Here is a 27314-nt window from a genome sequence, read left to right as displayed (position 1 = left end):
CTGTCCCAGCAGTCTCAGCTCATGTCCTCCCCATCTGCCGCTTCAGATCCCTGTGTTTCCCAACACCTGAAGTATGTCTTTTAGGTGGTGCCCTCGTCTTTCAGCCAGGGGTCAGAACCCCTCTCCACTAATGCTGCCAATCCTCAAGAGGGAGGCCAGAACCCTGCTGCTTATCCAATGTGTCTCTCTGAAATCCATTTATGAAGGAAAATGCAACCTTTTCCTGATGGGATTTTGACAGAATTTTAAAATGAATGATTTCAAAGACATAAATCATGAAATTCTGTCATGACAACTCTCAGAATAGTTTAGTGTGGTAATGGATTTGTCAGTGTTAGGGTGTATTTGGTCTTGGTGAAATAGATCTGCTACTGCTCCTGTTTTTGCTGCTGCTGCTGCAGAGCAAGTACAGAGACTTACAACTGGCGGTAAATCCACAGACAATTATGGACATCCATGGACAATTAATATAGACTAACCGCTGAAGAAATATACAATGACTGAGCAATGCAGATCATCACACCCTACACTGAAAAAATTACACTTTGTACCAACTAAAAAAAAAAAAAAAAAAAAAATCTAATATCTTACATCCAAGTTTATTTATATATATTTTTTTCTCTAATTATATTCACATATTCAAACTTTACATTTTGATTTAATTCTAATCAAAAAATTCCCAAAGATGAAAACATTTCATGTAAACCATAACTCAAACATTTAGTTGCCATGAACACCTTGTTTCTGACTTTCAAACTCAATCCCTTATGTTTAATTCACAAAATTACAAAAAATAAATACACTCCTTAGGGGTATTGCACAAAAGTAGAATTAAGAAAGCCAGGATAACAGAAAAGGCGCGGCTTGACCTAGTTCAATCAGCACATTCTGGCTTAGTCTGTTGCACATTTGCTAAGCCAGGATGAGAGCGTGCAGCTATGTCAAGCCAAGTGTAGATAGTTGGGATAAGTACACGTTCACGGCATTCTGAAACAGACCACGGGATCGATCACAGAATCAATGATGCAAAAATGGATAAAACCCGTACGGCATACTTCTCGCCAACTGAGCAACAGCTTCTAATGGAAACATATGAAGAGGTAAAACATATAATATGTAAATAAGGGAAATACAGCTTCTTTAATAAAACAAAGACAAAGTTTTATTTCAGATTATAAATTAGATAAAATCAATTAGATAGAAAAAAAAAACCCTAAATAAAAATAGATAAAAGAGATAGATGCGATAGATTAAATAGACAGATAAAATGAGCAAAATAGATCAAATACTGTAGATGTGCATAGTGTATAAGTGTTTGCAATTAATCATACGTGTGCTTTCAAAAGTAACATGCATGTCCACTGGTCACATTTAAGGCAAAGTGTCCAACTGTTAATTTAGGGAAATGACAAATAACTCCTTGAATTGTAATTATGATGGATTCAGTGGAGCACTGGTTATTTGGACTAGGCTACTTATGCATTCAGTTGGTCCGCTATTGTCTGCCAGGCTTACCCACTTATCCACTATGCGTATCCACAGTATTTGATCTATTTTGTTTATTTTATCTGTCTATTTAATCTATCTCATGTCTCTTTTATCTATTTTTATTTAGGTGTTTAGTTTTCTATCTAATTGATTTAATCTAATCTGATAATTTGCTCTGTTTTTATCTATCTAATCGTTTATTTTATCTCTCTTATCTATCTATCCTTCTTAAACAACAAGCGCGTCTGGCCAAAAAAGGACCTGGCAGCAAGTACAAGAACATTTTGCAGGCTGGTAAGTGACTTGATGTGTAAAAAAAAAAAAAAAAAAAAAAAAAAATTTGGTGAATAGTGTCTGCTGCCATATTTTATTGTCTGTGTTGATTTTAGCATTGAAAAAAAAGGCTCATATATCTGGCACGGGGGGTGGCCCTCCAACCCAAGACTTGACCACAGCAGAGGAGCTGGCCCTGGAGTTGAATAAAGGCCCAGCAAGAGAGACTGGCCTCTTCATACAAGGTACATTACTGCCGTACTACTGCACATGGAAAACAATCAAGTATTTAGATTTTGTTATGTGGACTGTCTGACTTTGCCTTACCTTGCGGTGTCTGGTAACACACTTACACTTCTGGAGCCACCAGACTATGATCCGCTGGTGACTTCTCTTTATTAAAATCATAGGCTTGGCACGTCCTGTCAAAACTATCAATACAAGTTCTATTGAATATGGCAGAGGGAAGGCACATCTGACGATGATGAGATCGTGTCACTGGACTCCAGAAGGCTTGAGGTGTCATGTCAATTTTGTGTAAAGAAGATATTTTGAAGATTGCTGGTAATCAAACAGTTGGTGGCTCCTACTGACTTCCATACTATTTTTTTTTCCTCTTTTATGTTCAACATAAGAAAGCAACTCATACAGGTTTGGATAGAACTTCAAAAGAAGAATAAGATGATCCAGAACATATAAAGGTATTTTGTTGTTTACTAAAAATATTTATAAGGTTGTTGCCATCCTCAAGAGTAGAACCATTTTCAAAATATATTTTATTATTCCTTTATTCGAGTTGAAAAGACTAACAAATGGAACATTTATTTAGAATAAGCCTATATATACACTACATATTGACCTCGTCATGGACTTAAATGAAACCACATTTGCAACTTCACCAGCCATTTCTTATAATCTCAACAAATGCAATAATATATGCATTCATCAAAACCTCTAACAGCAATATGAACAGTCTTCATAACAACGCTAAAACAGGGATACTTAGATGCATGACAGTATATGTCGTATTTTAATGCGTGATAATTAAAATGATGCAACATTTGCAGAAGACCATGGAGTGACTGTAAAACATTAATTTCTAGAAGGATTGACAGCAGAACTAACAGATAAATCACTAAGATTAATCTTAGCCTGGTTGTTAGCCTGCTCCGGAGCAGGCTAGCTGCAAAGTGTAAATCTCCATAGTAACATAATGTAGATTAATTTAGCCTCCCTTCATGCAACCGAGTCAGGGCTAAATTCAGCCAGGATAACTGGAAAATCCCAGTTTAATCCCTTATCTTGCTTTTGTGCAATACCCCCCTGGTCTCATTTAGCCTGATTAGTTTACCTCCATCACCTGTGTTTAGTTAATTATCCTGATCTGTCTTTGCATTTAAGTTGCTCCCTTTTTGAGTTTGAAGTCTGTTATTAAACAGAGAGTTTTGGACTTTACCTGTTGAGTCTTTTGCCTTGATTTGCAACACAAGCCGTGACAGTAAATCGATTATTACATTATAAAGACCATACTTCATCAATATATTGTCTTCAGACATGAGCTAAACTGATAGGTCAGTTTAATACAGTAGTCAACATTTGAAGTGGATTTTATATATATATATATATATATATATATATATATATATATATATCACCATAAACAAAAGCTTAATGATCAATAATATATAAGTAAAAGTTTTCCTTAAAAAAAATTTGTTAGTCAATATTCAATTTAGTTTACTTGCTATAAATAAAGACAACTTTGAAAGATCTTAATGTTTATTGTGATGTCATTTTAAAAACTATGCATCATATTTCCTGTTACATACAAAACACACATACATTGGGTTTCCATGTTTTATGGGGACATTCCATAGCTAACCTAACCCTCACAGAAAAATTTCTGCTGAAAAAAAAGAGCATTCTGTGTGATTTATAAGCTTATTTCCTTAATGGGACCAAAGACTGCCCCCATAAGTAAAAGGATTTTAGATATTGCAATAACTACGGTATACCTGAACCACACACACACCAGAAAAATAATAAAATCCTCAATAATTTCTCTAGTCAGTAAAGCTAGCCAGTATGCCATTTTGCACATCAACAGTTTGGTGTCAATGAAAAATATTATTTAAATAAAATTGTTTCTTTTTTTCTTCTATGGGGTGTGTTATTTGCTTTTAGACAAACTGAAAAAAGAAAAGAAATGATGAAAAAAATGATTTTATGACATGGTTGTTTCACTTTTTTCAGTGTAGCAGCAGTCAAGTAAAGAAATTGCACTTGATAGTCTAAAGGTTAACAATAGTAACAATAGACGCTGAAGGAGTTTTGTTTATGACCGGCTGTTAAAATTCATTGCTGTTGGCTACAACAACAGTCAGACACGAGTAAATTAATGAATCTTTCATCTGTTTTATCTGCAACCGTCTCCTAGTCTCACAACCTTAATTCAAATTATGCCTGTTTGAATGAAATCGATCCAAAGAAGCATAATTTCAGACCTGACCAGAAAGCAACCCCTAGCAATGCAATTATGTTCTAAGGGCATTTATTACTTGTCCATAGGCTCTCAAACACAGTAATTGCATTGCCTGGTCGCTCTGGCCAAGTATTTATAACAATGCAATGACTGCTTAGGGAGCTATTATAGTGTGGGGCCGGGCTGTGATTGATGAGATATCAAAGTGACCCCAACAATAGCATTTTACAATAAATGCAGCTTTCATGTCACCAGAACACAACACTCTCACCTGCAGCTCTGTGTCACAAAACACAGGATTTTCCAACCGGACTGCAAAACCTTTATAAACCTGTTGCAGAATTTATACAAATATAAGAGATATTATATTATATTTTATTTGGTATTACCTTTTCTGAACCTACATGAAATATTTACAGTAAATAAATAAATTAAAATAAAAATGTATACCGGTTGTCCTGTTTACAAGTGTTTACATCCTCTTTGCCTTCTTGAGCATCTATGAATGTTTGCACTCTTTGTATACAAAGTCTGTAAAAATACAGGCCAATGTACAACGTTAACATGATGGAATTTTGCATGTGCTGTGCATTTCACAGGTGTTTTACCAATATTTTGAATTAAACATTGCCTTGTGTGATAGGGTTGAAGAATATACTTAATAGAAAATGTACTGCCAAGGCACAGTAAGTCCCTATAAAATAATATTGAATTAAAAAGTACTGCAAAATATTAAATCAATGGACATAAAAATGAATAAATATAAATATAATATTCTAAATTATATTTTTATATTTATATAATTATTAAAAAGTATACAATAATAAAATGGATTAATAATATTTTAACAATGAAAACTGCTAAAATATTTTAGATTACCGGTATCGTTGTTTTCCGTCATGATAAATAAAATAATCTCATATCATGATCTCATATCACATAAAAATGTCTGAGCTTTGATAACATGATCATATTGATCCACAGGACCAGCTTGATCAGAGTTTTTAATTATTCCCCAGCCCTTGCGGAGGTCATGAGACACACTCTCTTATCTTCCATTTTAATTTTCCATCTTTTCCATATTCAGGTACATCAATCAAGTCTCCTCTTCTCCCCTGCCTCTCCTTCCTTCCCTTTGTATTTTTCTGTTTTAAAAAGAACCCCTTGCACATTTTGTAGCTGGATGCCCTCAATTAGATTACGAAGAAGAAGAGACACTGAATGTTTAATGCATATCAAAGGAATCCTGAGCACAGCTGCATATAAGATATTAAAGCATGTCTGTGCATGATAAATAACTGATTCACTGGATCTGAGTCTTGACTGGGATCTGCAGGTAACAGTGGCAGGTGTGCAGTGATACAGGACATGCAGATGGGATACTGCGTTTGGGAATGCCTGCTATCAGAGAGACTCATGCTTTCAGTCTCATTTCTCATTTCCAGCATATAAAATCCAGTTTGCTTTGTGCAAATTTATTATGACTAAAAAGCCAGACTGAGATGAATACATCAGGAAGCTGTTTTAATGACACATTTTTATTGTAATTATCCATATAACAAAAGCTGGCACACATCACAGGGATCAGTCTACTGTAAGGAAGGACAGAGATCTTTTTCTTCTTTGTTTATTTGTTTTGTTTTTGACCGCTTATCTAGAAAGTCAAAATGTGATTTTGAAATTTTTAGAATGTTTTATAAGCTTGTCTAGGTTACAGCTTATTATTCACAGAGAAATACTACAGTGAGACACAACACAATACAATAAAGTAGATTTAAAGTGTGAACAAAACACACAACATGACATACATATAGCATAATGTGTACATTTATGACAAGGGGAATGTAGTGTGCCACCGGAGCTAAGGGTATGCACAGGTAATTGAATAAATGTTTTATTTACAAAATGAATAGAAACTATGTTCACAATGAAAATATTACAAAACGGAGAGACCTGTGAGGGACATTATTCATGAGGCACATGGCCTGAGGGCAAAAACACTGCACTTGTTCCTGGATGATCTCTGACAATTTGGTGTAGAACATCTTCACACGCTTTTCATCTAAACATTTAAAAAAGAGGGGAAAACGGAAATATAATGTATTCTTAATTTACTTCTACTAACTAGACCAGCAGAAGGGTACTTCCACTAGCTTACTGTTCTTACTGATTGGCATCTTAGTATATCTGCTACTTTCAGATCTGTGTAATCATGCAGATTCATCGGTCTGACACTGCCCTCTGCTGCTTACTGTCGGTATTGTTTATTTTATTTCAACAGAAAACATTAGATCCGATATAAATTACTGTCCATGGCTATTAAGCTAATAGCCATCTGTATCTCAGAGGAAGAATTTGATCACATTAACAATAAAACCACCTTTGTATAGTTAAATGTAAGTTGAACCAAAGACTATAGAACACCCAAGACATGTCACTCATATCGTTTTTAATGGGGGGGAATGCAACGCCTTCTGAATGAATGAGCCAGTCGCTAATCGGTAAAGTCAGCGCGTCACTGCAGCTGCTAGAAACTGTCAGCGTTCTGAGACGTGCGCTCAGGACTGCGCATGCGCACTGGCTGATTTAGCCTGAATAATAAGCTTTTTATAACGTTGTTTGAGAAAAATAAACAACAATTATGACACAGTTGTTATCAGATTTATTTGGCGATTTCAAATATGAAATTTAATCGCAAGCCTAGTGAACAGTTTTGTAGAATTTGATGTTTCCCCATTCAAAGAGATAAGAGCTGCCCTTGGATATGTATGTATGTATGTGTGTATATATATATATATATATATATATATATATATATATATATATACTATTTTGTTTGTGTACCTTGAGAGCCTTAATATAGCAGATGACTCTATGGTTTTGAATTGTTCTCGTGGTACTTTGATGTCATATACAGATCGTTCTACACAGCGCCGATGCATCTCGAACAAGTCTAAAGACTGTCCACCTTAAAGAAGACTTACCAAAATAAATAACCCTAATAAAAAATAAAAATCTACTAAATAATAAAAATACCATAACACACAACCGCCTATTTAAGAAACATGCTAAGTTAATATACTTGTTTACCTGAAAAACAATGCTACAGTCAGTTATTCCCCATTGAAAATTTGTGTTCCGGGCTGGAATGTCGGTCTCTGTTTTGGTTTGTGAAACCCGCCAACTGCCAGTTTACCCAATTGTATTTCGGCACCCCGGGTTGCACCCGGGCGGAAAACACAGCGTATTTCATTTAATTCATCGTCAAGTGCGCTAGTTCCTGTTGTTGTTGTTGTCAATCTGGCAACCTGCATGTGCTTCAAGTCTGAGGAGGGGAAAATAATCCTCTCCAAAATTTTGAATTTGGACTGCAATACCTAGTTCAACCACTCAGAGTCAATCCTACATACTGCACCTTTAAAGACTAACCACCTGTTTTTTCTGTAAGAGCGGGCATGGCCATTTGTAAATTTTATGGAACTGGCTTCCAGTGTCATTCGCTTCCAGCTCTTTCTAGCCGTACAAAACAGCTTGTTTTGTTTCTTGATATTGCAAACTTTTACAAATTATCAGTATGTGCTCTGTGTGAACGCAGAATGAGATTACCGCAAAGTCCCTTTAAGGCAAGTCATTTCACTCGGTGGCCATCTTTATAGGGGTCATATGAAGTTGCTAAAAAAACATTATTTTGTGTATTTGGTGTAATGAAATGTGTTTATGTAGTTTAAGGTTCAAAAAACACATTATTTTCCACACAATGTACATTATTGTTTCTCCTCTATGCCCCGCTTTTCTGAAACGCGTTGATTTTTACAAAGCTCATCGGTCTGAAAAGTGAGGTGTACGCTTATTGGCCAGCTATCTAGTGCATTGTGATTGGCCGAATGTCTCAAGCGTGTGACGGAAATGTTATGCCCTTTAACGCTGTGATGCCATGTGTCCCGGCGTGACGAGACAAAAACAATAAAAATCACAAAACAAACAATTGCATCATCCACATCCAACATAAACATAATTACTCATTATAATTACTTATACTGTGTTTTTACGCGTTGTGTTGTGTATCTCGAACATAAAACATAAAATTTTTGCAATCATAAAAACAGAAAAAAAAAATCTAAAACCTACACTACACACCTCAAAAAACTCGCTTTTGAATCATTAGTGGCAAATCCTTTACATATGAATATGTACTTACAGGCTGTGAGTCAGAAGCGCCAGACTGTCCTTGCAAAGTTGGAATTGGCCCACTTTATAGAAACATACACCGGCACTGTAGGCTACTCTCACAGGAAACAGTCCTTGTCCTCCGCAAAATGCGCTGTACACATCTGAATATTTAGGTTGAATTGTTCTGGAACAGTGTTGTAAATGCAACTTAACCACTGATTTCTAGTCGTGTCCTCTTTTGGAAGGCCAAAAAAAGTAGCTTCGCTTTCACAACGAAACAGCGTCCCCACAACATGGCGCCAGCGGCAACAACAAGAATCAAAGGTTACGCCTTCTGTCTTTGCGTGAACATTTGGACGGCATTATGCAAATCTTCCCACATCATGACGTAGACATGTGGGGCTGTGTTAGAACGAGCCGTTTTAGGTAGGAGTGGTTGATTCAATTTTCATCTTCTCAAGCAGAACCTTAATGTCATCTTGTGCTTCAGCGTGGTATTTCTGGCAAAAACTAGCTAACGTTAAAGTTAGTGAGTCCATGCTAATGTACAAATCGAAATAGTTAACTGTTCTCACATCATGTACAGCGTAGGTCAAACACAATAAACAAAGGATTACATTTCAGTGCCTCTTACTGATAGGTCAATTGGGAGATGTAAACTTGCAATTGCAAGAAAAATTTGTGAGATAAAAAGTTGCTATTACCTTTTCTTATTTTTTATTCAGTAGCAGGAACGGGCTTCCATACACACATGAGCTCTTAAAGATAATTTACTGTTAATTTACCAGTAAAGACTGTATGTGTAAACTGGGCTATATTCATTTTATTGTTGTATTGTATTGTATCGTATTGTATTGTATTGTATTTGTTTCTGTTTTATTTTTTAAAGTATAAACATGTTTGAAGTGGCATGGAAGAACTTCTGAAGCATTTAGGTGTCTTTATACAGACTGTTTAATGCTGCTCAGAGGTGGCATAAATGCATTTACACAACAATGATGACCATACTTTGACACTAGATGCCTTAGGAGAAACAACTGAAATATTAAAGAAATCTCATTTGTTGAATTGCGTCTGTGAGAGAGAACGGGAGAAAGAAAGCATGATTTCCTTACATAAAAAAAGTGGAAAACGAGGTTTGTCATTTTGTACCCTATTGTTTGTTATATTTGTTTGCTCAGTGTCTTCTGGTGTTTTGGCTCTTTTACTGTTGTAGATAGCCCATAGTATAACAAAAAATATTATATATCTCTTCATTGTGTTTGGGCCCCCCTGAACGAGCGAGCACAGGCATGTACCTAGAATGCCTATGTTTAAATCCGGCCCCACTCTTTTTCCATTCTCAAACAAATTAAGACATGCGATTTGTATTGACTGAATGCAAGTGCTTATTGCGATGGAGACTTTTACCCCATGGTGATGTAATCTAGTCTTATCAACAACAACGAGAAAGGGATTTTGTTTATTTGGTGAAAACTGAGTAATTCCTCACACAGCTCCTGAAACATGCAAATTCAAGATCAAACAGAGGCCCCTCCCCATCATATTATATCCATTTTATATTATAATTTAATATTTTGCTTATTTTAGTCATCTGAGCCCCATGCAAACTTTAACTTTACAGTAAAATAATAAATAAAACTACAGCGATGTAACAAATGTTACAGGAAGACTCTGTGCTAGTTATATACTGTATATACTCCAAGGATGAACAAAAAGACAGATAGGAACAAGAAGGTAACACTTTTGTTAAAATGACTACATTTTCACAGTGTGGGATATTGACTCATGCTCGTCCACCCATCCCAGTTTTCATCATGACTGGTCACTTGAGCTGTGAATCTCTGCTGTCTCTGAGTCTGTCTGTGTCTGTGTCTGCTGTGAACAGGAAACATATTACACTGGCCATCTCAGTTATTTTTAATGTTTTTTTTAAACGTTTAAAGGGTCCAGTTATTTTAACATTTTATTCTATCATTTTGACAATGTTATATAAATGTTATTTCTGGATGTTTTCTTAACATTCAAAACGTCTAGTTTTTTTAAAAATGTTTTTTGGTCCCACTTTATATTAAGGATATTAACATTATAACGTCATGCTTTTCTGTAAAGCAGCAAAAAAACAATACCAAAAAAAAAAAAAAACTAAACAAAAAAAAAAAATTAAATAAATTAAAAAAAGGACTTTGACAAAAAAAAAAAAACACTATAAAATTTCACTAAAAACACTCCAACAAAACATCACAAAAAATTTCATCAAAAATCAAATAACAAAAAATAAATTAATAAATTAATAACATCATGAGTTTTATTCTAAGAAAATTCTGAGAACATTTATTAAGTATATACAAAAAAAAAAAAAAATTGTCATAAGGATGTTCCAAGAACATTGTGCTAAGAACGTTTTCTCTCAGTCTTATGAGAATGTTCATAAAGTAAAATAACATTGTAAGGATGATCCGAGAATGTTATTCTAAAAACATTTTCTCTTAAAATTACAAGAATATTCATCAAGTACAAATTACATCATAATACGTCCATGAATGTTGTACTCAGAACGTTTTATGATAACATTAAGAAAACATCCAGCAAATAAAAATAGCATTATAAGGACATTCAGGGTGTTATATTTTAAGAACGTTTTCTCTCAACATTATGAGAATGTTCATTAAGTACATATAAAGACATAGGAAGTTCCAAGAACGTAGCTCTAAGAACATTTTCTCTCAACATTACGAGAACGTAATCAACTATCAATAACATTATAAAAGCGTTTGATAAACATTATCTTTAGAAAATTTTGTCCATTTACATAACATTTTTAAAGAACGTTCCCTGTTAGCTGGGCCAGCCAGTGGACTTGGCAGACCATCTTGGATAGCAACAAACCCATATACAATTATCTTGACTAACTCACACTGATTTTAAACAGTCTGTTTTTCTTAACTCTGAACAGCAAGGACTGGTTCAAGGGTCTGGGCACATCTTCAGTATCACAGGCCTTTTTTTGAGGCCCATGCTAAGGTTAAGAAACTTTGCTCACACGTTTAGCTTATATAAGGTTTTATATTTATATGATAATAAGACAGAAGCTATTGTTTTTTGGGCCCTCTGTGAAAAGGAAAAACAAATTTTGATTTTGGCAATTTAAACTTAAATTAATTCCTACATTCCTCCCTTGAGTTTGACCTACATATTAAAACAGTATTTAAAAACTTCTGACTAAAGTTAAGACCTTCCTATCCTAAAGATCCAAGTTCTTTCCTAAAGATCATGAAAGAGGCATATATGCTTTTGTCTTATTTCATTTGGACTCTTGTTATTCATTATTTATTGGATTATCCCAGTAGTCAATGTCACAGCTTAAATTTTTTTTGAATAAAATGGGGCTTTGTAACGTGAAAATATTACTCCAATTTTATTGTCTCTCTATTGGTTGCCAGTGCATTGTAGATTCGAATATAAATTTGCTTCTTGTTTTTAAAGTCCTAAAATGGTCTGACGCCAAGTCGGTCAGATGCTTGCAATCCATAGACAGTAATATTCTGTCCTATACAACAGAGCAAGACTGGAGTTGAGAGGTGATTGTACGTTGGCAGTCGCTGGAACTAGGTTATAAAATAACCTTCCCTTGTCTGTGAGATCTGTATCCTCTGTATATGAGTTTAAATCTTAACTCTTTAACTTAAAATTAAAGTCTTATCTTTTTACCCTTCCATTTGTCATCATAGTTAATGTACTTTTATAGCAAAATAATATTTTATTTATTTATTTATTATTTTTTTTTATTTTTTTTTCCCTCATCTTCTATATAGCACAGTGGTCAACTTTTGTAGTGTTTATTTGTGCTTTATAAATGAATAAATGAAAGTAAAGGTAAGATATGAACCTCACTTGTTAAAAACTTTTATTCAAATTAAGGCTGTCAGAATGTACAGTTGTGCTCTTTCTAATGCTGTTCAAAGGAAGTGTCACTTTGTCTATAGGTGGCATTATTATGCCTCAGACAGGTATAGAATTCTCCGTAATTGCTAGAGCTGTAGCTTTTGGATGGAACTGACACTAAAGTGCACAAGATGCGATTGTATGATGATGAAGGGAATATGACAGGGCTCAGGTGTGAAAATAGTACACAGAAAATGGTTTTGAATCTGGACTGTAGATTTCATGCAGAGATTTGGTATGTAATGAGCACTAGCCATGTGTCCATCTGCTGAGAATAAATCCAGCATGACGAAATGTAAAAATAGTCCACCTCTGCTTTTGTGAGTTTGAAAGTTATTGTATTTGAGTGCTAGTACAGGAGTATATCATCATCCCCAGCTCAAAGAAGTGGTGAAAATCCACAGTTCATGGTTTTGGACTTGATGCTTGATGAATGCCTTACAAACTGTTCAATACTCTCTTAGCTCTTTCTTCGATGTTGGCAGACAGTTAAAGGAAATTTTTACCCCAAGCTTATTTTTTAAACAATCTTTGACCCAGGCTACAGCTACAGCAAGCAAGACCTGTGCTTCAAGCCCCATCCCCAGTGGATCTCACTCTCCAATCCGTTCTCCATTCCAGCTTTACCTTGCTGCTCCGCCAACAGTCATCGACTTTTTCTCTGCCAGTAATGCGACCTGAACCTCCCTTACGAAAAAGAAGTTTATTCAAGTGTGCTATTAGTATACTTCTTTTAAACAAAAATAGGAAAGTATGCTTTTAGTTTACTTTTTATGTACTTCTCAGAAATGGGCTTTATGTACTTCTCAGAAATATACTTAAAATGACATTTAAGTTATACTTGACTTATACTTACAAAAAGTCTAAATATACTTGAACTTTACTTAAGTATACTTAATAAAATAAACTTGAAGTATACCACTTTTTGGTAAGGGCTTGCACAAAGCTGGCCCCACAAGTGGCAAATGCCCCAACCCGGAATTTCGTCTTTCGTCTTTTCTGTTTCGCTGTCTGCTTTCTATCCTCCAAATATCTCAGCCTCCACAAGTAGCAACGGCCCAACTCCTTTTCCTTTATACTGTACTTTGCAGCAAAATCGCTCTCTTAAAATAGAAGTGCTCTGTTCACAGCCAGCCATGATTCACTTATCCCACTAGCAAAAGTGTCTGGTAATAGATGAGTTACTGAGATGGTCACGTGATCGCAACATGTCTGACCCAATCACTAACAAACAAACAAATAACAAATAAATAAAAAAAAACGGAAAACACAAATTTACTCAATCATATTAGTTGTGATCTACACAACAAACTTGTGTTTCTGTTCTTAACTTCAGATTTCTTTGCTTTCAAGTAATCTCTAAAATCAGTGTGCTACATTAAATTTTGTAGGTCAAATGTAAACTAGTCAAGTAGACAAAAAAATAATGTTTTGACATTATTAAAAAAGAAGCATGATTTGCATGGCATTTAATGAGGAAAGTAAAAATGTTGAAATTAATTGTTTTTGAAAAAATAAGGTGAAATTGGATAATGTTTAATGTACAGTTACATTTACAATACCTGTGTGTTGGTATTTAAAACCATTTAATCAATTAAAGACATTTAAAATCAATTAAAGGCAGCATAAGTGATCTGGTTCAAAAACATTTTTTGTTATGCTGGTTGAAAGTTTGTTCTCATCCTGATACCAATCACTAGGTGAAGTGGTCTAAATGTATTTATATGTATTGATATAACCTTTAAAAACTGTAGGACCATAAAACATTTGCCCAGTCCACTGATCTATATAATGACTGGATTACTCGCTGCATTCTGCCATTAGGTGGTGAAGCCACTAGAAGTGTTTGAGCTGCCAACTTACTATTCCCTACCGACAAAGGGAATCATTGACTGACAGCCAAAAACCAAAATCAGGGTTAGTTGCTTAACCTATATCCACCACCTCGATGGCAGACAAGTATTTCAATTTAGCTGAAGAATCGTTCCTCTTCATAACATTAGAATCATATCCAGCATATGTTGTGATTTTCTGTTTATACCTTTCTCTACTAACAGTGTCTAAACCAGTACACTATGGACTTTCCTCTATCTTATCCATTCTGCTTTTCACTCCATACCCTCCATCTGAATTCCATGCATCATCAGAATCACGTGATAGCAAACAACCTATTAAATGGATACTCCACCCCAAAATGAAAATTTTGTCATTAATCACTTACCCCCACGTCGTTCCAAAGCTTTGTTCATCTTCGGAACACAATTTAAGATATTTTGGATGAAAACCGGGAGGCTTGTGACTGTCCCATTGACTGCATGTAAGTAAACACTGTCACCACTGTCAAGGTCCAGAAAAGTATGAAAGACATCGTCAGAATAGTTCATCTGCCATCAGTGGTTCAAACATAACATTATGAAGCGACGAGAATACTTTTTGTGCACGTAAATTTGTCTCCTTTGACAGAACAATTTGTCTCCTTTGTGTCTCTCCGCATCACCATAGCGCCGTTTTGGAGAATATGAACTGAATGCAGGCAGCATACACTCTTCTGTGTCAGCCTCGCTGCATGGATGTGCTGTTTTTGTTCAAATCAAAGTGTAAATACACACAGAAAATGTATCCTTGTGGCGCGGCTGACACAGAAGAGCATACGCTGCCTGCGTTCAACCACCCCTTTAATAAGTAAAAAATTAGAAAGTACACCTTTAAGACATCTGTTCTTAATGTGCTGAGCAGCAAGTTGCAGAGCTGCATCTGTCTGGCTGGTTGTTCAGTGCAGTGGGGCATTTGCCAAGTCTCTGCTCTTACTTCTCCCACCCAAATCATGCAGCATCGGGAACTGTAGGAGGTAAAAGCAAAATGCCTAAAGTAACCTCATGTATGGTATTTCAGTAGCCTTGGAAATATGAATGAATATGAATTAGACAACCATGATCAAAGCCCTTGTGCAAAATTATGGCTGGCACAGGTAGTGTCTGATGGTGCATTCACAGATTCACTGAGACTTTGTGTGGAATGGGATACTAGTGTTTTGCTTAATCCTGCACTATAGTAAATCCCAGTTTTTCCCATTTCCTTATAATTTACACAGTGGTAGAACATATTTTATATGTGTTTTATATGTATATGTGTATAGATATATATGAATTTACAGAAGTAAATCTGAGTAAACTGAGATGATGATGATTATTACTTTTCTTTTATCACTGAATACATTTTACATTTTTGTTTTTGTTTAGTTTTTACGTTTTATTACTTGTTTTTTATTATGAATTGGATAGAAATAGACTGAAAATACTATCTATGAAGTTTGTTTATATATTTATTTAATGAATTTCAGTTTATCCAATGTTCTTTGATTCTTGCAAGAATCTTACTGAAGCCCTTTACGACTGGTTCCAAATCATGTTAGAATACCTATTAGCATTCCTTTTAGACTTTATGTTGTAATTAGATTAATTTAAAAGCAATATGTCAATGGAAGACTACATGATAAAACATGAAACTGAGAGAGAGAGAGAGAGAGAGAGAGAGAGAGAGACTGTAATACATGTTGTGCTGGAGGAGGCGGGGCATCGTGCCTTTTGTTGATGCTGCTGCATGAGACTACATTCACTTCTGTCTGTGGGATGCTGTGAGAGACTCTTTACAGCATTGAAACCTACATCACCTAGAGCTTTTCTATTCATTACTGCAATTTAACTTTCATAGGAACATGGGAATTTGGGAATATACTCTTTATTTTACCACCACAACCTGCCTATGGAGTGGTAAGAAACCTAATGGACATTTGATTATGAAACACCCGTGAGCATTGTTGAATTATTGGCTGTATTTAAGTTATTTTAAGTCAAACTGTTTACTAATAGTTTCTGCTTGCTTGTAAGATTGGTGTTGTGTGCCTGCTGTAACAGACATGTAACACAATCTGTAAAATTGATGTTATGGTTTGAGGCTTGTTTATATGAGGATATGGGCCAGAATGGCAATTGGGGTTAATAGGTAAGGACAATAATTACAAAATCTTACCTAATTATAATCAAATATAATTATACTGCCATATTTACATCAGCTTACATTTGCATACTCTATATAATGTTGGTTAAATCTGCTTTGCTCTGAGCCAGTTTATCTTAAATTTTCTAATTGCTCTGGATTTTACAATTTGGGTCTTTGACTGAGTGTTTGACTGCACTTTGAAGATGTGGTTACACTGGATGTCTTGTCTCTGTGTACAGTAAAATGTCTCTGCTAATGGCAAGGGAGTCCCGCTCTCAGGTTTCTTTGTTAGACATTCATGAATCACAGGTGCCTTTTGGAATAAAGAAGAGGACTGACGTAATCTAGAGGATGTCCACAGTGAATGGATGTGATCTTAAGGGAATTACACTGGGAAAAAGATCCCTTTTATTATCCAGCTAGATGAGAGTGGGCACTGATTGAACTTTGGGAAAGGAGCTAGAGTGACCTACGATTCGCTTTTTACTTACAAAATGTACTTTGAGATCTTTAACATAATGTATATCAAAGTATATCAAAGATCTCTATGCTGTTTGCTGTCCAAATCTGACAAATGTTAAAAATAGTTCAAATAGGGAGTTAGATGCATACTTAAGGAAAGTGGTTGAGTCCAATCAGTCAGACTTCCTGGTGGAGATTTAATCACTGAAACCCAGCAGAACAGCTTTGATGAGAGCTTCAGATCAATACACGTGCATCCAAATGAGCTGGAACAGCTGCCTCTGTTGATTTGGAAGCATTCTCCTGATTATATCATTCACTTCACACTGCAGACCTCTTCTGGAAGCAGTTCGCAGTGCACAATGACTCTAAGTGAAACTCTGCAACCGTGTCACATTGTTCATTCTCTGACAGTGTCACTTCAGGGACAGCAGCAGAGGAGACTCTACAGAGACTTGATGAAAGACTATAACCAAAACCAAATACATATACCTAATTACAAACACACACACACACTCAATTTCAACTTAACTCCAATGCACATGCAGATTATGGATGTGGTAAGTTAATTAATTCAATAATAAAATAATAATAAAACACTGAATAAACCCTGAAAAAGTATGTAAATTTGTTTCACTAGCAGGTTATACCATATCATTATAGTCTCTAGTCTTTTTCACCAAAAATAAATAAATAAATAAAAAATTCACAGATTGTCACCAAAAAAATTATTTTCCAAATAATGCTATTCACTTTGAATTCGGTATGTAGCTGCAGGTACAGTACATGTTTAATGTTTTGGAAACATGCATAGTCACATTTTACATTAAACTAGGATACGGGAAAATATTTTAAAATAAAATGTGGAAGTACACTTATTTTTATATGTTGAGTGACATACTAAAGCACATGTAATGTATTTGATCTTATTGTAGTGTTTTATTCTGTTTTGCATTTGAAGTCAATATTTTTTTGAATATACTAAATTGCAACTTTATCATGACAAATGTTTAATTACAAATATATTCAAGTGCATAACATATGTTTTAACAGAAATGACATTACATTAGTGAATGTCAGTACATTCAGCAGTACAATTTAATCATATGTTTAAACCATGTTTTGAAAGTAGTTCTTTAATCAGATTTTTAGTTTTCATAAAAGCATCTTTGTCCATCTACAGGATGAGAAGAATCAAGTACTTACAACCAACATTTGGTTACAGCTGGTAAGAAAGACACAAACACTTATCACTGTCTGACAGACTGCTCATTGGTAATGCAGTGACACAGTCATGTTCCTTTAATGTGACTTTTAGAAGACCTCTCTGTGGATCTGTTATTAATAACTAAATGTTAATAACTGTGAAGGTAATGCAATGGATTTGTCTCTGCTTCCATGACAGCCCTTCAAATGTTGTCCTTGGTCAATGCTGTACACCACCAAGTGTATCTTTGAATCTGAAAACCTTATTAACTGCATTTAAAGATCTCAGCAGTCTACAGTAAATATGCATTGTATCTAATTTACATTTATTTGACTTTGCCCCATAAAAAAAAATCTTAACAGAATTTAAATTGAATTATGATTTATAATGAATGTCTTATGTAGCTTCATAACATTTCTGCCCTAAGAAACATTTGTTGTGCATCTTCTGTATGTGAAAAGCTCTTCAAGATTCTGATTAGTATTTGGCATATCTAACTCTTAAAGTAGACCATGCAGAGATTCAGGTTCAGATTCAAATTCATGTCATGCCTAATTCAGTTTGCACCAAGCATACATTTTAAAGTATAAATTTTCAATAATGTTGTTCCTAATTGGCAATGATGAAGTGAACTTCTCTCTATTTTAGTACTGGCATGACTACTATCTTCAGTGGAACACTTCTGAATATCCTGGAGTGACAAGCGTACGATTTCCTGACAGTCAGATCTGGAAGCCTGACATCTTACTGTATAATAGGTTTGTTACCTTCACACAGAGTTATTGATAAACTCATATGTATAATTGGCTTCAATCAAAAGTTCCATAGAAACTAAACATAGCTTTAGGAGTTTAAACCCTGTTTGTGAACGATTTCTTGGGAGTTGGTAAATTGCCTGGAAAAAAGTGCTGTAACAGTGCATGGACACTGAGTTTGCACTACGCCATGGAAAACAAAGGTTGGGCCTCATTTGTCACTGTCTACTGGAAAAGCATGCAGTAGTAGATGGTAAAGAATTAGCTTCAAGTAAATCTGCCCCAGGAAATGAAGAGTTTGTCACTGTGTTGAGGACAAATGAATCAAGTCAGTGAATCACTAAATGGAAACTGAAATGGAATCAGTTGTGAGGTTATATGTCCACTGGTATAAAATTGCTTCATTTCTTGAAAAAGCATTAATTTTGTTAGTGAACATTTTGGTTATGTTGGTTCAACATCCTGGACCACTGTGGTCTTTTCCTTGGGAATTTCTGAGAGTGAATTCTTTATTCTCGAACATACCTCCATTATCTGAATGAGAAGTACATCATTTACATAATTGGAACATAAATCTGAACATGGCACAAGGCAGCTTTGGTTTGTCATTTCCCCGAAATCCAGTACTTACTGCACAGCCATTAGTGGTGCAAAATAAGTCAATGTAGATGAAATGCATTTACTTTGTATTGGACTAATCGGAAGAGTTTCTAAGTGTTCCTCTGAGACATTCATGAATCACCGTTGTGTTCTTTTTAGTTAAAATGATTCTTGTGTTCTCCACAGTGCTGATGAAAGGTTTGATGCCACATTTCATACTAATGTGCTGGTGAATTCCTCTGGTGCCTGCCAATACCTACCACCAGGTACTTTTCAGATGTTTATAATGCTACAAGTAATTTTTCCCACTTGAACTAGAAAGGGGAGGATTACTATAGAAGCCTTTTACAGCTCAGAGTGAAAAATAAAATGGGCCTGCAACATAATTGCATATTGCACCTTTAAATTAATTTCTATTATGCAAAATCAGCAAATATGATTTTATGCTAATATGGAAAGCTAGATATACCTTTTACTTATAGGTCTAAAGAGTTGCCTTATTGACAAACCATTTGATGTGAATAGAGATTTCCCTGTGCAGCATTCACCTCTACTACTGTACATCATTTACTTTTCACCTCTTGTTTCTTGCTGTGAAACCTGAACCAGGCTCTATCCTGGGATAAACATTTTATTAATTATTCCATGCAGTCATTTCACACAAAATTCACTAAATACTTACATTTAATAAAATTCAATATATTGAACCCCCATAAAGCAGAACTAGCTTTGTCAGAAGCCTAGTTCTGCTTTATGGCAAAAGATAGCAATGAAACATAGAGGGAAGATGATGTATTAAACAATCAACAGTCTGAGCTCATTTACATATGTCTTTACTGGCACCTTCTCATTGAATGGTTCCCCAGATGTTCATTTTCATCACCATTATTTTTTTAAATTCTCTTATATGATGAAGTAATAGTACTGATAATTATGATGATTAATGTTAAGTATTTATATAGTTATTATTATGACTTTAAGGGCTCTCAGATGTGCTGCTGAAAGATCTGTTTTATTACCTTCCTGTGTAAAATGTTCCATATCAGTCAGTTAATTTCTGTTCACAGGGATATTCAAAAGCACCTGCTACATCGATGTTCGCTGGTTCCCCTTTGATCTTCAGAGGTGTGATTTGAAGTTTGGCTCCTGGACATATGGGGGATGGTCTCTGGACCTGCAGATGATTGATGCTGACATCACAGGATATATTGCAAATGGAGAGTGGGATCTTGTGGGTAGGGTTATTTATATTATGCATTATAATGTGCATTGTTAAGCCTTATGCTGTGCTGAAAATTTATGTTTTATTAACCTCCTTAGTTTTAAGTGGGTTAAAAAGTAAATCAAGAAAGTTCAGCTGCATTTAATTTAAATAAACTATATTTAATTTCAATTTAAATTAAATTAACATCCAATTATGTGCCAGAAAACATTATGTACAACTTGCACTTAAGTATAGGCCTATTATTTCAATACTGTAAGTACTTTAGCATAAAGTATGCTTACATTGATTTAAGCAACCCTTTTTCACAAGGGTTATCAGGCTCAATATTTCAACTTTTATGATTAAAAAAAAATCGAAGTGATCTGTTTTTTTTATATATATATTTTTATTTTACAAAAGGTATGATAAATATGACAATATTGCATTTGCTAGTTAAGACAATATTATGCATAATACATTATTTTTGTACTCATCTAACAGCGTTCACTGGGTATTGCACAAAACATACATTTTCTAATGTTGCCAGTTTTATGTTACACAGAGGTTCCAGGTCGAAGGAATGAGAGATTCTATGACTGCTGCAAGGAGCCGTACCCAGATGTGACTTTCACGGTGGTGATGCGGAGACGGACGCTATACTACGGTCTAAATCTGCTTATTCCCTGTGTGCTCATCTCTACTCTGGCCCTGCTGGTCTTCCTGTTGCCTGCTGACTCAGGCGAGAAGATCTCTCTTGGTGAGCTAGGCACTCAATGCCTTTGTCATCATTTTAAAATTTTAATGCTAGATGTGACTTTAAAGTGATGCCATTGTTTTGATGTAATTTTTATGTAAATAGTGAATTGTACTCACTGAAGTGTGCATTTATCTGCATTTAGTTTGAAATGTGATGTTTTATTCAACTTCCTTTCCTAGAATTGTCTTCGTCAGATAAAACACTGAAAGAAATTATACACTACACCTTTAAAAGGGTTTATTAAAGGAGCTAAGCATAAACCGGCATCTGTCATTAACAGAAGTGCATAAATGTCACTTTTGTCATTTTAAAAATCATTAATTTTATTTCTCACATTGGCAAACCTCTCTATCCTTTTTTTTTTTTTTTTTTTTTTGCTGACTTAGTGAAATTTCCACATTTAAATGGACATCATATAAAACTCACTTTGGCACAGGCACACAATTTATGCCGACATCCCTGTAAGCTACTGTAAGTGGCATGTAGTAAGATTGATGGCTTGCCAAAGATCGCTTCATTGATTAATGCAGTTGGAGAGCTCTGAAGGCCAAATGCCTCTATTTATCTGGCCTGCTGGATTTAGAGGATGCTGTCACAGTGAATGAGGGAATGTTCTGGAAGAGACTGAAACTGAAATCAAACCAGAACACAATTTATTCTGTTTTTTTTTTTTTTCATTTTGTCATTCCTAAATGGTATTAGTGTGATGAGGCTGCCAACGTTACTTTCCACAATGTGAGTCATTGCCTGTTGCTCTGTGAGTTACTCAAGATCAATACTCGCAATACCAGCAATTAGCCGACTGTATATGATATAGTACATTTAAGTTTTATTGTATATAGCTCTGCTTAATTTCTTATCTAAGTAGGGCACTAAATGAAGCTATTTTATAGTTACCAAATAAAGATTTAAGCCTGATTACTTTTTGGCATTCCCTTGTATCATCTTAACAGAAGCCACTTATGTAGGGGAGACCGGGGCTAGTTGTCACACTTTTGACTCCAAGTGAATATTTCTCATAATTGGGTCTATTTTTGGACAGTTACAACATATTAAATGGATGGATTCTATAGAAATATACTGATTTGGTTTGCATTGGTTGTTTGAAACTGACATACTATATTTACTTCAGTCATGAAACTCTAGATGACTCAGGCTGATACTGTAGGTCCTTTACATGCAATTTGCAAGCAATCACATAATTTACTGTGGTGGTGCAAAAGTGGATTGACCTCTGCTGATTCTATAGCCAATAATCTTGCTTGCTCACCATTTAAATAGCCTGGTTCAGTGTTCGCTGTAAACTGGTCTTTCCTAGTTCCTCTGAAGCCCTCCACCTCCTCCGGCTCCACCTGTTTTGATCTGCTACGTGATTTATGTGTGCCTCTATTCATGCAGCAGCAGCAGCAGCAGCATATCTTACATGCTCACAGCAGTGTATCTGTATATCTATTGGCAGTAGCAAGTCCATGCTAAAACTATTAAGAGTTGTCAAGATTGAAATAGCTCTTGCAACAATAAGCCTCGGTTTCTTTTTATCTGTTTACAGTTTTTTGGTTTCATATGAACATGTGTTTGTAATATATATGTTTTGATTGTCAGGGATCACAGTCCTGCTCTCACTGACAGTTTTCATGCTTCTGGTAGCAGAGATAATGCCGGCAACATCAGACTCTGTGCCTTTAATAGGTAAGTCCAATTTAGATGTACAGTACATAATGATATCAGATGTGTGATCAACTGTATTGAATGAACTGATATGTTCTAATAATTTGGTCAAACCACTTTGCATAGCCTTATAAATCACTGTAAAGGAGAACTTTTATAATAAAACTTTGAAGACAATCGGGAACTTTGCAACATTACTGACCTGCCCTATAAAGTTGTGATACTTTAAACCCTTGTTAAACAGAAGTTCACTTAATTGTATTAAATGTGTATTTGTGCTTAAAATCTTAAAAGTTTATTTTCTAAAAAGTGTACTTGCAGATAATATAATATTAATAAAATAAAAGGCCACTTAAGTGTAATTTTCTTGAATGTTTCTTAACACACTAAAAAATGCACTTTGTATTTATGTCAAATTAAAAGTTTTAAAGTAAATTTTTAATTGTTTTAATAATCGTTTGTTGTGCTTTAACGTACACTTTTTATGTTGACTAACATACTAAGCACATGTAAAGTACTTGATTATCATTTCAACTGTAGCATGTTATTCAACATTAAGTCCTATTTAAGTGGGTTCGAGTTTAGCTAACTACATTTAATATAAATTATAGCTTTAATATATTTTCATTTAATTGCAATTAACATGGTTAATAATTATGTAAAAATTGTTTTCACACTTACGTATATTCTTTTAAATACTATTTCAGTATTTTTCCTTTTTTCTTTTCTTTTTTTAAATATGCTAAAGTGTGTATGTAAAGTAATAAAGTAATGGTAGTACTTTGAGTTATAAACCACAGTACTGAAATTCATGTATCATGCTATTAATATGGTACTCCAATGAACTTTCAAGATTTTAAAGGAAATACAGTACCATGGTTAATTTTTGAAATATCATACCTGTCTGCATTCACAAGGGAAATGTACAACACAACTGTTGCCCCATTGTAAGTGCATTTCTTTCAACATGTTTTTGTTGTTGTTGCTGTTTTGTGGTATTTAAAATAACTTTGTGGTAATCGACAGATTCTATCAATAAATTTGAGCTTTTATTTAATCTCAGTGTCTGAAACAAGTTTTAGTCATTTGTTTTTAGTAGGATTTTCTCTAGGTTGTTAAATGTAATTCTCTCTATCCTTTGATTAGCTCAGTATTTTGCCACCACCATGGTTATTGTTGGCCTGTCTGTGATAGCCACAGTCTGGGTATTACAATACCACTACCATGATCCGGATGGAGGAAAAATGCCAAAATGGGTGAGGCTCTCATGGCTGCTTTTATTTCTGCTTACCATATAAATCCACCTGGCTTAATTTAGATGTATTATGTTAATTCCACATTTGTGTTTGGACAACAGTGTTATTTAATAGCTAATTTTTCTGTCAGATCCGTGTGGTGCTGTTGAACTGGTGTGCATGGTTCCTGAGGATGAAGAGGCCTGGTGAGGACAGAGTTCGCTCAGCGTGTCACAATAAGCAGCCACGCAATAGCCTTTCCAGTGTGGATCTGAACATCAGCACCGGAGCCGCACAGGGGGAGTCGTGGCCTAATGGTTAGAGAGTCGGACTCCCAATCGAAACTATTCAATATCCAACCTCACCCGATTCTGGGGTGATCTGCAGCCGGCTTGTCGGCACAAGTGAGGAGGATGTGCTGCTCCCTGGGGCTCAGGCATCTTCTGTTAGTAGCAGCCCTGGAGAAAGTGAATTGTCCAAAATCTTGGATGAAGTTCGGTACATTGCCAAACGCTTCCGGGACCAAGATGAGGAGGAGACTATGTGTAATGAGTGGAAGTTTGCAGCATCTGTCATTGACCGTCTTTGTCTCATGGCCTTTTCTCTGTTCACCATCCTCTGCACCATTGGTATCCTAATGTCTGCCCCTAATTTTGTAGAGGCCATTTCCAAAGATTTCTTTACCTGAAGCCTTCGCATACTGTAGTTATTTTTATTTCTCAGAGCCTCTTAATTGTAGCAATATATATTACTTTTATTGTATGGAAAAGAACAACATGAACATTCTCCTGAGGCTCTTTAGTATTTCACACAAGAAATGAATTATACAGACATGAGGGGACATAAATGATTTTTGAAATTATGAGCTGTTCCTCCATGACGTGGTCTCAACATATCTTTTTTTAGTGTTTGTGTATTAGTGTCTGTATAAAATGATGTATCAATTGATGTGTGCACCAGAGACAGGACTGTAGCCTCATGTGCACTTTATAAAAACTTTTATTGTTTGTTCTCATAAATGTAATAATTTGCTTTACATAAGCAACATGCATCTATGAATATCTTTATTGTTATATCTGCCATTATGCTTCATCTATACTTATCAGTGCTGTTGTATGTCTTTCATTGTACTTACTGTAACTGCTGGAGAACCAGTCAGTGAATGTGATGATATGAAGATGGAGATTTCTAACCTTTTTTTCCTAAATATTTTACAGTATATGGACAAATAAACTTATTTTTGTAGGTTTATTATTGTCAGACTCTGTTCCATGTTTTGTGTTCTGCTCCCCACTTGTTCCATGTCCTGGTTTTCCCATGTGCCTTCCTTGCCCTTTTTTGGTTTTTCCTGTTCCTGTCCCCATTTAGTTCTAATTGTTCCAGCTGTTTCTTATTATTAGTTATCCTCTTCACCTGTCTGCCCTTCGTTATCTGCCCTATTTGTGTTTTAGTCCGTTCTGTTCTTCCTTGTCTGGTATTGTTAATGTCTGTATGTGTCTACATCTACATTCTCTGCTATGTGTGTTTTCCTGGTTCCTTGGATATTATTAAAGTCTTGTTATTGATGTACTCTTGGTCTCCTCGTTCCTTGCTCTGCGTTCTCGCACCGTAGTGAAGCGTCACCCCCATACCGGACTGAACAAAAAGTAAGCAACACCCCCTCTCCCCATTTTATTTATTAAAGAAGGAAAGTTACCTGTTTGTTTCTCCCTGCCTACATGGAAGAATGAGCAATGTTCATTGCTGTGGCTCAGGCAAGCCATGACCTGCTCACCTACACAAGGGCATTCGTGCCACTTGCCCTCGCCAGCTCCCTTAAAGGAGAGACCCTGGTGACGCTGTTCTGGCTCAGGATCTCCTACCATCAGCCAACGGAACTTCCAGACACCACCAACCTCGACTGGAAGGAAGCAGTCATCCGGTGTCTGGAGAGCCTCCGATCCGGAACCCCTCCACCAGCCGTTCCTCAGTCAAGTCCGCCAGCCACTCCAAAGACAAGCTCCAGCTCACTCAAGCTCATGTCGGCTCCAGCCCTAGAGCTCGCTCCAGTGTCGGCACCGGTCTCCGAGTTTAGCCCAGTGAGGGCTCCTGCCCCCAAGTTTGTCCCAGAGAGCCCTAAGTTACCTTTTCTATCAAAGGTTTTAGAGAAGGTGGCTTTTAATCAGTTACATACTTTTTTGTCTAAATTAAATTAAAAAGTCTAAAATAAATTTTCAGTCAGGCTTTAGGGCTTATCATAGTACTGAGTCAGCTTTGGTCAGGGTTTTAAATGATTTGACTGCAGTTGCATTGGTGTTTTATTAGTTCTTGTTTTATTAGATCTTAGCACTGCATTCGATACTATTGACCATGAGAATTTACTCTCACGGCTTGAGAAGGTGGTGGGAATCCATGGTATAGCGCTTACTTGGTTTAAGTCCTTTCTTTCAAACAGATCTTTTTCTGTAAATGTTGGTCAATATTATTCACAACCTGTTTCTTTCCTTTGTGGGGTTCCACAGGGGTCCAGTCTTGGCCCAATTTTGTTTTCTTTGTATATGTTACCCCTTGGATCAATTTTTCGTAAGCATGGAATCCCGTTTCACTTCTATGCAGATGACATGCAAGTGTATCTTCCTCTGCAAAAGAATAGTAAAAAGCATATAGAATATTTGTTGGACTGTTTACAAGAAATTAAGCTATGGCTGTCCTTAATTTTTTTTTTTTTTTTATCTGGATGAAGACAAAACTGAAGTTGTGTGGTTTGGAGCTCAAAATAATTTATCTGATTTGGGCAGTTTAGCCCCTTTTTGTAAGTCATTAGTGCAAAATTTAGGAGTTCTTTTTGATAGTGATCTCAAGTTTGAGAAGCAGATTTATTCTGTGGTTAGGTCCTGTTTTTATCACTTGAGATTAATAGCCTAGGTGAAACCATTTTTGTCCATGCGTGATTTGGAAAAAGTAATTCATGCCTTTGTATTCACAAGGTTAGATGACTACAACTCTCATGTTGGTATTAATAAATCATTGCTTAACCATTTACAACTGGTCCAAAATGCTGCAGTGAGTCTTTTGACAGGTTCTCGTAAG

At 35.5% G+C, this 27314-nt stretch overlaps 1 long non-coding RNA gene and 1 pseudogene across 2 annotated transcripts; both read left to right on the top strand.

Annotated features, from left to right (window-relative positions):
- The first annotated feature begins 1639 nt into the window (after positions 1-1639).
- Positions 1640-2427, top strand: LOC122145477. 2 transcript variants are annotated; one of them, XR_006160362.1, is made up of 4 exons: positions 1640-1782; positions 1878-2006; positions 2172-2280; positions 2397-2427. It is a non-coding gene; the product is annotated as an uncharacterized LOC122145477 (long non-coding RNA). The 2 variants fall into 2 exon arrangements; XR_006160361.1 differs by having other exon boundaries at positions 1878-2280.
- Positions 2428-15970: 13543 nt separating this feature from the next.
- LOC109109618 lies at positions 15971-25814 on the top strand (annotated as a pseudogene).
- Positions 25815-27314: the final 1500 nt, after the last annotated feature.

This window comes from Cyprinus carpio, chromosome A7, assembly GCF_018340385.1.
Source record: "Cyprinus carpio isolate SPL01 chromosome A7, ASM1834038v1, whole genome shotgun sequence".
Taxonomy (NCBI): domain Eukaryota; kingdom Metazoa; phylum Chordata; class Actinopteri; order Cypriniformes; family Cyprinidae; genus Cyprinus; species Cyprinus carpio.
Note: the sequence above shows the minus strand (reverse complement) of the source record. Positions and strands in the feature narration are given on the sequence as shown.